Source organism: Magallana gigas, chromosome 4 (assembly GCF_963853765.1).
Source record: "Magallana gigas chromosome 4, xbMagGiga1.1, whole genome shotgun sequence".
NCBI classification, from domain to species: Eukaryota; Metazoa; Mollusca; class Bivalvia; order Ostreida; family Ostreidae; genus Magallana; species Magallana gigas.
In genome coordinates, this window is record NC_088856.1 from 17,415,085 (window position 1) to 17,429,401 (window position 14,317).

The following is a 14,317-nucleotide window of genomic DNA, read 5'->3' on the forward strand; positions in this document are numbered from 1 at the left end:
GTATTAAAACGGTTTCTGTTCTAGAAACAAAAATGAAAAAAAAAACACAAAAAAAACCCCGGCCACGGCGAGAATTGAACCCGGGACCCTTAGTTTACTAGCATCACCACACACCCTCTGCGCCACGGCAACTTACATATATCTGAGCGTTTTTATATCCTATATATCAGTGGATATTGAATCACTGTATTGAATGTGTTTACTTGAAAAGATTTTGACAAACCATTCAGTTTGTAACAATCAATTATATCTAATTTATAAATTACATGCATGCATGTATTTAGAATGAAATACGGAACTTGGTCTTCAGTGAACAAAAATATATTATACCTAAATGGAAACCGTTAGGTTCACTGTAGTAGGCTTTCTTAGTTAATAAATTTAAACCGAGTAGATATACGTTCATCTAATTTATAAAAAATATAAAAATGTAAGAAAGAAAATGAAATCATTTCTTTTATTAAATGCATTGATACTATTAGGGTATTTGTTCAATTTCCCGCAATTTCCCGGTTTTCATGATCGCGGCGCCGTTCCAATATGTTTAAATATTTACATGTAATTGTATGTACATGTACATGATTTTTAAACTATCAATTCTATAACAAACAAAATTACCAATTACCGGTGACGCATTTACTGCATGTGGCAATTGCAAATGACTTGTACATACAATTGTATGATGTGCCAGGCCGGGTATATTTCACATATTTACCCTTATACATATATTTAAATAATCAACCCATATTTATGATCACCGGTACATTAATTAATTAGCCTCAAGATTTTACTCTTACATACATGTATCGTTAATTTGTAGACGTAACATCTTTGAAACCCAGAGCTAGGAAATAATACTTTGAAAATGATTTACAAATGTAAATTAACTTTTATTCACTAGACTTATCGTATACTCGTACATACTAAGATTCAACGCCTTTAGAAACCCTGACGTGCACCTGGGCACACGACACACCTGTTGTGTATATCTTGTATATTCTGTGTTAGTTCCAGGGGTTTTCTTAAGTTGGACAAACATTAGACTTTAATTAGATATACACAAACATGCACCTGGGCACACGACACAACTGCTGTGTATATCTTGTATATTCTGTGTTAGTTCCAGGGGTTTTCTGAAGTTGGACAAACAATAGACTCTAATTAGATATACACAAACGAACAAAACTATGTCTAGACAAACAAAGCAGTAATATCCTGCCCGATATAACAAAGGAAGTTGAGAGTCTTTTCATCTTTAACATGTATCTAGCAGATCTAGAGTTAGAAATAATGAAAAGTGAAAAAAAAAATACAAACCTTAAACCGATTAACAAATTAAATCATGCATTATTGGTTCATTATCTTTATTTTGTTTAATAACCGGATGAACTGAGAGAGAGAGAGAGAAAGAGAGAGAGAGAGAGAGAGAGAGAGAGATTTTTTTCACCGATTAATTTATAATAGGAAACAAACATACTTTAATTAGTTTTATGCACATATTAAGATACAGAAACTGCGCTCATACCTACAATAATTTTGAAACCCCCAAAAAATTATAAAGAATTTTATAACCTGTGTCCATCAGAGCGGTGCTGATGATAGCGATCTGTGTTTAATGGAGCGACGAATAAAACCGCCTGGAACACCCCCCCCCCCTTCCTTGGAAATTATATTATCACTCGGATGACCCCCTCCCATCTCTATAAAAGAGCTTTTGCATTTAATATGTTTTTATTGTTCAGCTTGATCAATATTGACTTAAAGGCCACTTAAAGACAGTGTAAAGGCAGTGTAAAGAGAGCGTAAATGCCACTTAAAGATGCTTAAAGGTGGCTTAAAGGTGGCTTAAAGGTAGCTTAAAGAAGTTTGGACATTAAGGACCTATAAGCACTTGCTTAAAGGTGACTTAAAGGCGGCTTAAAGGTTGTATAGCCTTTAAGCTCCTTTAAGTCACCTTTAAGCCACCTTTAAGGACTTGCTTAAAGATGGTTTTTCGCCCTGTGAAAATACCTTTCATCTAAAACTTTAATTCTTATTTAGAAAAATTGAACACTTTTGCCCAACGTTTAATTGCTTTGAATTTACACACCATGCTGACATTCGGAACTCTTGGGATTTTTCATATTAAATGCACTGAGTTAGAGTTTTCTCCCGTATTTCCTTTGATGAACAGAATATATATGACAAAGGACTATATATGATAAGGACCTAAAATGGCCCCCTAAAATGAACATCATCATTTTACTGTAATTCTTTGTTTTCTTAGTACGGATATGTATGTGATGTGTTGACATAATATTCATTTTGGTTCAAGTGCCCACAATTTAGAAATATGACATGGTAAAGACAACCTTTTTCCGCCATTTCTGCATTTTTAGCGTAAAACAGCTTGTTTTCAAGCAGTTTTTCCTTCCGAAAACATAGAGCGCATTCTTGAACAAATAAAATATTTTAATCAGAGATGTATCTAGCCAAGACAAATAAGTGACTAATTTTCCTTGTTCAAGCATGCGCTCTATATTTCCCATTCGTAAATAGATAAGAAAAATGTCAATTTTTGGCTGATTTTGATTGAATTATAGAAATGGCGTCACTTCTGACGTCATATACTGCCATTGAGTGCAAATAAATCAAATAAATAGATTAAAAATATATTTTATATCAACTCTTCTAAAAAATTAGTTAACATTTTATTGTACCCGAAACACTTAAAAAATGGCGAATTATGGGGGCCAAATTTAACTCTTATCATATATAGTTCTTTCAATGAAAATTTTCACGTACTTGGATTATCGTTTCTAGATTTTTATCCATGCAAATGTGATATTGTGGAAACATAAACTAAAGAGCCTCCCGTGATTTAGCGTGAATGTAATGCGCATGCGCAAGATTGTAAAATCCAAAAAATTCAGATGATTTCTGGATTTTTTAAAGGAATTTTCGTTGATTATTAATTAGCGAAGCTTGATTGAGAAAATATAAAAACACATTGGTAATCTTCAATTACCAACGATGGTTAAAATATATAAAGCAAAAGACAGTAGGCCTACTCTTCTGATTTCTCGGACGGGTATTAAAGTCCAAAAATTCGATTCTATTATTTTAATATACATGTAGTAGTATAAATGACTGCCGTCATGAGAAAAGGGCTCTTATCTTTTGACGTCACAATGCTTAGAAAACGACATCAAAGTAGCGGCATTTTTTTATTTTCTGTTTCTATTTTTTTCTGCGGTTGTGTTGTGTTTTTTTAATAAATAGAGTCTGCATGGGCTATAATTAAATACCGCAATTAATATTTTTTCAGTCAAATTTTACATGTTGACTTAAAAAATAAACATATATGCACTTATATAAACATCAATGAAATATACACATGTAACGTCAATATTTACACATTTCGAACGCGTAATATTGCACACAAGGTGATGCTGAGAAATTGCTACTTTTGATTCCGCTATGAAACTTTTTTCCATTCTAGTGTGTGATGAAAAGATGCTCTAATTGAGAAATCATTTTTTAAAAATAAATCATTGTTGAAAACCAAAGGCCCGTCACGCATACGCTTACTTATTGCGTATAACTGAATGCGAGACTGGTCGTGGATTTCCAATGATGATTTATAAAGTATTTTGAGTAAAAAAGTACAACTTTAGTTTGCATGAGCAATACAAGTATGATTTATTATAGTAAAAAAAACTACACTGCATACTCGTTGATAAGAGGGGTTGAAGGCTGAGACCTACCGAATCGATGCAGAGCAGTATTTTTCAAATCTAACAGTTATCTGCGCAGTAATTACTGTGAAACAATACAAGTCAAATATTTCAAATCATAAGTTTGGAAGTTCACCGCACGGGAGACGATTCTACACTTTTTAAATTAGTTAGAAAGAACACGTGAGAAGCGGCTTTGTCTCAATTATAGTGCTACTTCCAACATACAAAATAAATTCTCGCATATTCTATATCTAAAGAATTTGCGATCAAAATTTGAAATTATTTAACGAATTAAAACGCATGTACTAGTAACTAACGGATAAGAAGAGTTTGAGAAATATTTTCACAGCGTAAAAATTTACTCTGATATATTGCATTTGATTTCATGGAAAAATCTCATTCTGTAAAGTAAATTAAAAGTTTCAATTTGGGAACAAAACCTTACGTCAAAATACTCTAAAGATGACGTCATAATGCTCAAAGGGAGTAATATTTTGTACTATGTATGAAATCTGTATGGTCTCCACGTGATTGTTATTAGCCAATGATTTTCTTACAATTAGCAGGAGGTAATATATATGTTTTTACGCCTTGTATTGCTTTTTAGGATATGTTAATAATTATCATAAGCTTTTGTAAAATTACTTTAAATTACATAATTTAAGTTTTTGCGAATCATTAACTCAAAACATGCATGTTAATTGATAACGCTGAAAATAGCTCATAAAATATTTAATAACACGTCGTTGGTTTACTGCAACTTTTGATTTATCACAAGCAAAGTGACGATATGCATTTATAAGAAAGTTAACGTATTGATAAAGAAAATATTCTTAATTTTTAGCCATGTAATCAGGAATTGCATTCTACACGTTCTTTAAATGAAGTTTTAGATGTTATGTCATGGGATCAGCGATATATATTTAAACATGCATGTTATTACTTTTTCAACTTCCCATGACTTAAAAAGTGCAATACCTTTGCATACACCTCCATCATTGTAATGATCATTCCCACACGTTTGATTTTTGTCTGCGAAAGCTCTGAAAACCATGACGGAATGTAAATTTAGTTTGAACACCTTAGAAACATGCATAATATCTCTCTCTCTCTCTCTCTCTCTCTCTCTCTCTCTCTCTCTCTCTCTCTCTCTCATAAAAAAGAAATGCACAATTCTAAAACATGTATTTCACTTATTACACTTTTCCTGGAAGATCAAGACAAAGATAATGTGTATACTGTATGCTCAAGTAATAAGATGGACTACATTTTAAATTATTTGAAAACGCTATTAAAATATTTAAAATAAATGGCATGCAATAAGGTATTTTGACCACCAAAATGTTGACCAAACAATTACGTGTTCCACTACTTAAATAAGTAGTACAAAGAAAGTTAAACGCCTACTACAAAATGCTATGACAAACAGCATATGTATACTAAATTATCTTTGTACATTGATTAATGCATGTGCAATAGAAAAAAATATTACTAATTCAATTTGGTTGTTAACGATAAAAAATGACTTTTTCCCCTTAAAAAGGTGTAAAAGTCAATGCAACTTTATTTCGTAATATTATTTACAGATAAGGTAATTCTGATATTGTATAATGGCACTCTTTAGTATAAAATCCTTTTTATCACTTTCTGTTCATTTAAAAAAAACAATATCTAACTTAATATACAAAAATGTTTGTGAAATAAAACAAAAACATTCCATATAAAACATAACATAAGGCAAATGAAACAAACCTAAAATATACCTTTTGGCAAAATTATTTAAGTAGAGTATCCACAGCAATGGAATTGCAACTGTAAATCCACAAGCAGATTTTGAATACATGTTTTCTTCAGAAATGTAATCCTATTTATCATTATATTTTCATCTCTAAAAATGAGGAAATAATTCGTATATAAATAGCATTGCGTAAAATGATAAATTTAAACAAATTAAACGTAAAGTGTGTAGAAAACAAAACGTTCAAAACACCATAACACAGAGAAGGGGTCCAAGGTTAGATACTAAATTTTACATTTTTATGATTGAATTTTTAACGTTGTTCAACTGTTACATCATAAGCGAAAATCAATACTCACGGCTAAGGGTGCTGTTTTGGTTCTTCCATTATATATTTTGTCTTTACTTCTATGGATAACCAAAATATTCTGAGATAAAATTACATTTACAGACAATACATTAAGTTAAAACTATAAACAAGAGTTTTGACTAATTATTTTTTAAAAGATGGTTGCCAACAGATTTTTGCGACTCACTGGCGTGCGTTACTTGGTAAGGGGTACTACGCTCTAGACAACAACTTTGCAAAAAATATTCCTCAATGCTTAAGTTAAAGTTGCTATATAGTGTTTAAGACGTCTTCAAGTTAACTGTTAATGGCTTTTGTTATTTCAAGAATTTAATGTCTAAACTTATATTAGTTTATATAGAAATTACTTTTTAAAAGACGTATGAATTTAAAGCTTTTGTTCATCTTAGTTCTATTAATGGTTCTGTTAAATGCGACGTGATTTCAAGGAGTATGCAAATAAAACTACAGTATCAGCGGAGGGTATTATCTAAGTTACGTATGAAGTACCTTAGCGTTAAAATTTCTTGCAAGGGTGAAGGACATTTTTACTTTTATTATAAAATCGATAATACGATTGTCATTATAAGTAATAATATGTCGTGAATCAATGTCAATGTTCCTATATTGTAAACATTAATTTGCCTCACATTATTTACGATGCTTAGTGTTAATAATATACGCACAGATTGCAAAAATGTCTAAAGAATGGTTATAGAACTTAACGTGATATATAATTGTGTCTGTCATATCAAATACTAGTAATTCTGAGAAACTTATTCTAAAAATGCACTACAAACTTTGCTCTCAATATTCTATCTCTGATTTAACATGTACTTCCCAAAGCCTTGTAGATATACCGGAAGTTGTCCTATTTTAGTGATTGAGTAGTATTACTGAAACAGTATAAATAGCAAATTACCAGATTAATGAACGTCCATTAGCTAAGTGTCGTTTAAATGTTTTCCGGTTTAAATTGCTAAACACTTAATAGCATTTTGCTTAATATACAGGATTGTAAAGCTCGATAAGTGTGCTCTGTTGCAACCACTATTGAAATAAAACCACTATTGAAATAAATTATTTCAATAGTGGTTGGGAATGCATTTCATTAGAAAAACTACTTTGAAACCACTATTGAAATAAAAACCACTATTGAAATAGTTTGAAGAATCACTTTACAACCAATATTGAAATACAACCACTACTAAAACAAAATATTTAAATAGTGTTCCGGGATGTATTCCATTTTGAAAATTAATTTACAGACACTGTTGAAGTACAACCACAATTAAAATTATTTTTTCAATCGTAGCTTAGAATAAATTTCTTTATTAATATTTCTTTGATAATTTACTATGTTTTCTTTACATTTCTCTTTCTACAAACATATCATGTCCTATGATATTGTATATTATTTGCACAGTAGTGAACATCATGTAAATTGCCTGAACTTCTTACAATAGTGAGTGGGGGTGTACTTCACTACGACCACTATTGAAATATTGTTTCAATTGTGGTTAAGGATGCGATTCATTTCAACCACTATTGAAATAATTTATTTCAATAGTGGTTGGGGATACCTTTCATTTCAACCACTATTGATATAATTTATTTAAATAGTGGTTGGGGATACCTTTCATTTCAACCGCTATTAAAATAAAGTAATTCAAAGGTGGTTGATGATGCATTTCAGTTTTATGTCTATTAATAAGTCTGTTTGTAACACTTTCTTTTCTGCTAGGGGAGTTTCTTAAGAAAAGAAGTATGTCGTATGTGATGATGAATTCATCTCTGATTATGATGTTCTTTGATTTACATCTATATGGTCATGTTTCCCATACCACCTGTCATCTGGAGCCGAAAGTGTTATGCACAGTTGGAATAATAGGCATTAAAATAACATCCTACCACTATTCAAATATTTCATTTCAATAATGGTTGTAATGAACCGCATCCTTAACCACAATTGAAATAAATTATTTCAATAGTGGTTGTAATGAAATGCATACCTAACCACTATTGAAATAATTTATTCATTTATCAATATTGGTCTTAATGAAGTACATCCCCAACCATTGTTGAAATTATGTATCTTAAAGGCCGAGAGTGACCTAGAAAATTTTACACCCCTACAGCAATTAAGCCGATATGGCAAGAGGGGCAGGGCTTACTCAGAAGCAGTTTAAATTTAGAACTTGTTATCAGCATTGCTTGCATCCTACACGTGCTCCTTTGTAGCAGACGAAACTGATAAGATTTCAGTGCAGTGATTGTTTAATACACTCTACAATTATACATATTATTTTAAAGAGAAAACAAAGACTTTTAAAGTTTGTTAATTTTTAAATACACAGAGCTCTCAGGACACACATTTTAATATAGAACAGCCATTTGTCTCTTCCATATCCCCTCTCTATAATGATATGTTGGGGCCTTATAAACCTTTTTTCCCTTTCTACTGCGTGGTGCATTTGGTCTCACTGGATTCCAAACGGAAGTAAAGGCTCTGTCCACATTTTCATTCCAGTGACAGACAGCCAGAAATGATCTTGTTCTGTAGGCTTGGTCACCGAATGCTATCCTTTTATCTTGGAACATATTCATAGTGTTATTAAAACTTTCTACATAGTAGGTGTCCTTAGCTAAAACATAATCCTCTGGATATTTGTAGAGGTTGGAACCTGTTATGACACTTAGCAGTAATTTTTCTGAGAATTTTTCTGCAATGACCAGTCTTGATGGTTCGTAATTTTTGTCCTTCTTACATCTCGAAGAATGATGACACTCAGAATGGTTATTTTTGTAGTGTTCAACTATGTTCACTAAGAGCTTTTTCAGTTTTTCTGGATTTTGCTCACAGTTTCTTAGTGCCCAGTGGCAGTGGGTTGCAACAGGTTCTATTTTGTCGTAAAGGTGTTCAGACCAATTTTTACCTTTTAAATACGCTGGTCCACTTGAAATTTTTTTCATTTTTTCTTTGATTGGTTTCACTCCGTGCCAGGAATCGTTTTGATTAACAGGGCCTCGCAAATCTTTGACAAATTTGTTAATGGATAGGTTTTTGTCATGAATGTGGACGTTAATGGCTATTCCTTGATCTTCTAGATATTTATAAATTCTCTCTGTTCCAATTTTTTCATGTCTCTGTGAGACGATGTCATCTTGTTTGGTCACATTTTCACACTTGATGACTCTGTGTGTCTTTTCACCAATTGCAACCACACTTGAATCTTTTGCGTTTTTACGCCATCCATGTCGGGCATCGGTCATTATGGTGATTCCATCCTCATCCTCACCTTGACATCCTACTTCTCCCCACAGAGCTAGGTCAATGCTTTCCTTATATTCTTCTTCTATTTCAGTGTTGATACTTTGCATACACTTATCTCTATTCTTTTGGTGTATAATGCCAATTTTTGCTCCTTTGACAAATCTGGTATAATGAACGGGTAACATACCACTGCAAGCAAAGCCATGCATCACTCTTCTGTTCACAAGGTATTCATTATTAGGAAGGTAGGGTGAAGAGGACCAAAGCAAACTGTGAGTTTTGTTGGAACTGCAGTTGAATCTCACTGCTGCAACATGTCCTTTTTCATTCACTTTTTTACAGGCAAGACTCCCATCACAAACTTTGGCGTGATTTTCCACAACTTTCTCTAAACGTTTAAGTGACGTTTCAGCTGTCAAAAATATTTTCTGTTCAGTCCCCTTTTCTGGAACTTGGATATAGGTGTTAAAATCCAGTGGTTCGTGGTGTGCTTTATTTCTTATTTCAAACTTCTCCAAAAATAGTTTCAATGATTTTTCAATAATATCCGCATTATTTACAGGATGATCTAATTGCCTGACTAATACCTCTCGAACATCATTGAGTAGTCCAAGTATCAAAGTTTTCCTTTCTTCATCTCCAGGAATGGATATTTTAAATGATGGTGGTCGTTTTTTCGTAGTAGCTTCCATGCTCAGAACTTTACAGAGAGAAAATAATTCATGTAATGTTGTGTTTGGGGACCATTATGGAATGTTCCAATTCAACGGACAAGGGGTCAGATTATAAACTTACATTTTTTTGTGGAATCTTTTAAGTGTTTTTCAAGGCCATAAATTAATTTGTTTAATATCAGATTAGAATTTCCCTTCAAATTTTGTTTTTCAGTAGGAAAACAGAAATAATCACTGGTTTTTCAAATTGATACATGTAAATGTCCCTGGATCATATAATGAAATAGCCCAAAACTGACATCAGTGCGGGAAATCTCTCTCAGGAACTGATGAGGTCCAGACAGGGGTACTTAAATTTCAATGGATACTTCTACTTTCTACTTTTCAGCAGGTATCTCTTAATATTTAGAATATTTTTCAATATTTCTGATCAATGTCAAAGTGTAAATTTTGATTCCATTTATTTGAAAAATGAGATAAATGTATCAAGTCACAAACCTTGCTGCGCCCCTCTGACATTTGAGGGACATAGAGGTGTAATGAAGTATTTTCTAAATTTTGCATCAAATTGATAAATCTTCATTTGCAAAAAAAATAAAGATCAAAATATTTACGTTGTACCTATTTATTTTATGAAATAAAATAAATTTAATTATATTTTCTCTTCATTTTTGTTGGTATTAAAATGTGTATGAGTATAAACCTCAATCTCAATCTCAGTAAGGCATCTGCACCAGCAAAAGCTGCTAATGGGCATTAAATCACATTGGTTTGGCATTTACCCGCCAAATGTCCTATCTCAACTCTTGAAATTGACATATGGAATGGAAATAAGAAAATGACACATGCAAAAGAAATAACTTTACAATTAAATGATGACCAATTGGATAATTTAAGAGGTGTTTTCTATCATTTTGGTTGGGATTTTGATAGTGTGGTTGTTAATGAGAACAGTTCATCTGTGGATGCTGAAACACAAACAAAAGCAATATGTAAACCTGATGAAGTATCTGATAACACTGAGGAAAACCATGAAGATTATGAACCTTTTAGAATTCAACAAGACGAGAACTTCGATGAGTGCCCGCACTGCTTTTGCAAACCATGCATTACTGATGTAGTAAACAAACAACTTTGGTGGGAAGATGAACCCCATCCAGGTCATGCACGTAATAAAAATTTACGTAAAGAAACGTACAAAAGGTTTTGGACTATGATGTACCATCGGAATGTTTGGAACCATCCTAATTACATTCAGAAAAAAATGAGCGCACTTCAGAGAGACCCTAGATATAGAAACTTTGTATATCATCGTAGAGACATCATGCCAAATTGTGTTTTAAAATGTGTCATAGGTTGGTTTCCAAATCCCGAAAATGTGCCCTACATGGGCCACCTTTGGGAGTGAAGAATAATCAAGTTCAAAGTGATTATTTATATGCCTGCATTAATGTTTTTAAATGTGCTCAAAGGAAGTGTAAATTAATTGTTTTAATTTTGAATGCTTAAAGCATTCTCACATTAAAATATTAAAAGTTGTGTTACAAAATCAAATTAAGTTCACAATTTTACTTCATTGAGGTCAACTTTATTATCAATCACCCCTATGTTGGTTTCAGCTGCACATGGTTTGTGGGGAGTCCCTCCCGCCAAATGTCAATAAATCAGATACCAAGTCTGGGAACTTGTGAAAGAGGTTCCATAGAGGTTTATGTTATTTACCTCATTTATTTACTCTGAAGTTTTTAAACTTTTGCATAGAAATATTTTCTTTATCCAATTTTTTTTAGTAGTTTGTTTAATAATACACGATATAACTATTTTATGATTGTTGTACATGCAATAGTTGCATGTTTATATAACGAGTTTCCTTTTGAATTGCCTCGGTCCCGATAAAGTTCCCTCCAAAATGAAATTATGGCGGAAAAACATCGAAAGGAGTAATTAACATGGAGGATATTTAAGCAATTACAAAGTTATCAACATTTTGATTGGAATATAGAAGAAATGCTGATTAACCAACAAAAGTGATGACTCGCAAGAAAAGTTTGAAGAAATATTTCAGTCATTCCAAGACAGGTCGCGGCTCTGGAATGTTGAGGAATATGTTACGTCTCCATTATTTACACAGACCCAGCATTACAAATCTGGACGATGCTGTGCCACAGATGGGTTTTTATGATACTAATATAAATTTTACCCAAGTTAAAGACTGAGAGCCTATATCATTTGCAGTGATGGGATGGTCCACTATTTATACGAAGATTATGACCTGCTAATCCAAAAAAATGTGCCGTGCATAGATCATCTATTACTGGAAGTAATCCCAGTGTTTTTGAAAACGATTTTATTCTAAATTATGTGATTTATACGCAGTCAATTGTTTGTCTGTGAATGTAAACAAAGGCCGGCTTTTATATAGTTAAGAGAGAAACTTGATACTATCAGTATGGGAGTAAATCCGCGGGGATAACTATCTTTGGAGCATGTGTATGTTCCTCGTGTTCTCTTTATTTATGATCAGCAGAGTGATATCATAGCAATAAACCAATAAAACGGATTATCTTGTGTTACATGTATTTAGTTTTAAGGTAAGACATGCTGTCAGCCATTTTTATGCGTCTATAGCAATGAGCATTTCCGGTAGAAATGTAAACATAATGCCGGTTCTCGAATCTGTCAATCATTCTCAGGAAATTTGAATTTCTTGATCGCTTCATAATTTTAAATGAAAATTTCAGAAGAAATATAATATCAATAATTGATTTTTTTCTACCAAAAGATGCCTTTCAGTGGACTTTAGCTCTGTAGCAAAATTTATTTATTGCTTTTTGTTGATTAAAGTTTAAATTCAAGAATGTCTTCTCTGAAGTGAAAGGTGGCAAGAAAATTGAAATTTCCTCCATTTTCGTGATTGGTTGCTATTTATACCCAAGGTCCGGTCTTTAATAGTGATATTCATTATTACATAAATATATAATGATATATAAGCTATAAATTATTTTTTAATATGCAGGGGTTTTTGATAGGAGTTCTGGCAATTTACAATGATGTCTTCTAGTCCAATAAGTTACAATTTCCATAAAACATGATATATCTATAGAAAGAGAAAGGTAAAGAAAAAATATGATAACATTCATACATGTTAATGTGCGAGGATTGGTTATTTTTGCACAACAGTGAAAAGCCTAAAATAAGTACATTTATATGATAGTCTTGAATACTATTACCATAAAATATGCAAGTCTTTAGTACCTTAATCGTTTATTTGAATTGTTTGTTAGATAAAAACAAATGTATATGCATGTTTATCTGCGATAATTGGTTATTAACTTCTACACAGCAGTAAAAATTGTAACATAATTGTGTATTTGATATTATTCGTTAGATTTCTTACATTTCAAAATAGTTTGCAAATATGATATACAACTTCTTTATTTCCGAATGTGTTATAGTTATATTTATAAAGTATTTAATTCCCATATACGATTAGAAAAAAATAATAGTAGTTGAACTTAAATGGTGTCTGTGAAGTAGTTCTTATCATGAAATACATCCCCAACCTCTATAAAATCATTACTTCAATAGTGGTTGTATTTCAATAGTGGTTGCAAAGTGATTTTTCTAATGAAATACGTTCCCAACCACGATTGAAATAATTTATTTCAATAATGGTTTTATTTCAATAGTGGTTGCAAGGTGATTTTTCTAATGAAATACATTCCCAACCACTATTGAAATAATTTACTTCAATAGTGGTTTTACTTCAATAGTGGTTGCAACAGTGCTCTAGATATTGAAGATTTTTAACAAAAGTAATTTACATGTTAAAATGTATTAAAGACAGTTCAATGGTAAAGTATTTCCTCGCGAAATAAAAGAACAAATTTTATGGTTCTTATACAGAATGCAGATAATACAGGAACCTTAGAGCTTCCATATGGATTTATTACCAATGACTATGTTTTCTAGAAATTACATGATACATTATATAAAATAGTATGTTATATAAGAAATTTAACGTTTTTAGAATTGAAGTCAGTAAAATGATAATGCAGTTAAAAAAATGCTATGAATTTTTTCAACACATTGAACCAATTGCAAAAGTATAAATGCACGGATAAATTTCAAAAATTCTATCAGACGTTGGTCTAGATTTAATGTTTCATGCAACTTTTATTATAATGCATTTTCATACTTAACAGGTATTGTCTAATTTGATAGGTAGTTGTAATGCAGTTGATGGTCATTATCTAAATTTAGTATTAGTAACTTTTAGAGCTTTCTTTTTTTGCATTATTAACGTATACCCGCAAGTACTAAAAATTGGTTGCAAAAATTGTACTTGTATGTGTATACATGTATGTAACAGGAGATATTCTCCGAAAATATTGTACAATTAGTCATCGGGTTTGATGTTACAGAATTTCTACACGAATGTACATACGTACGCATATACATCTCCTCATACCAAGGTAGCAAGGGACAGTTTCGAATAAAGTACCCGGTCAATATTTTTGTAAAATTGAGAGTTGCTGTACTTGATAACTTATGAGTGTTGCT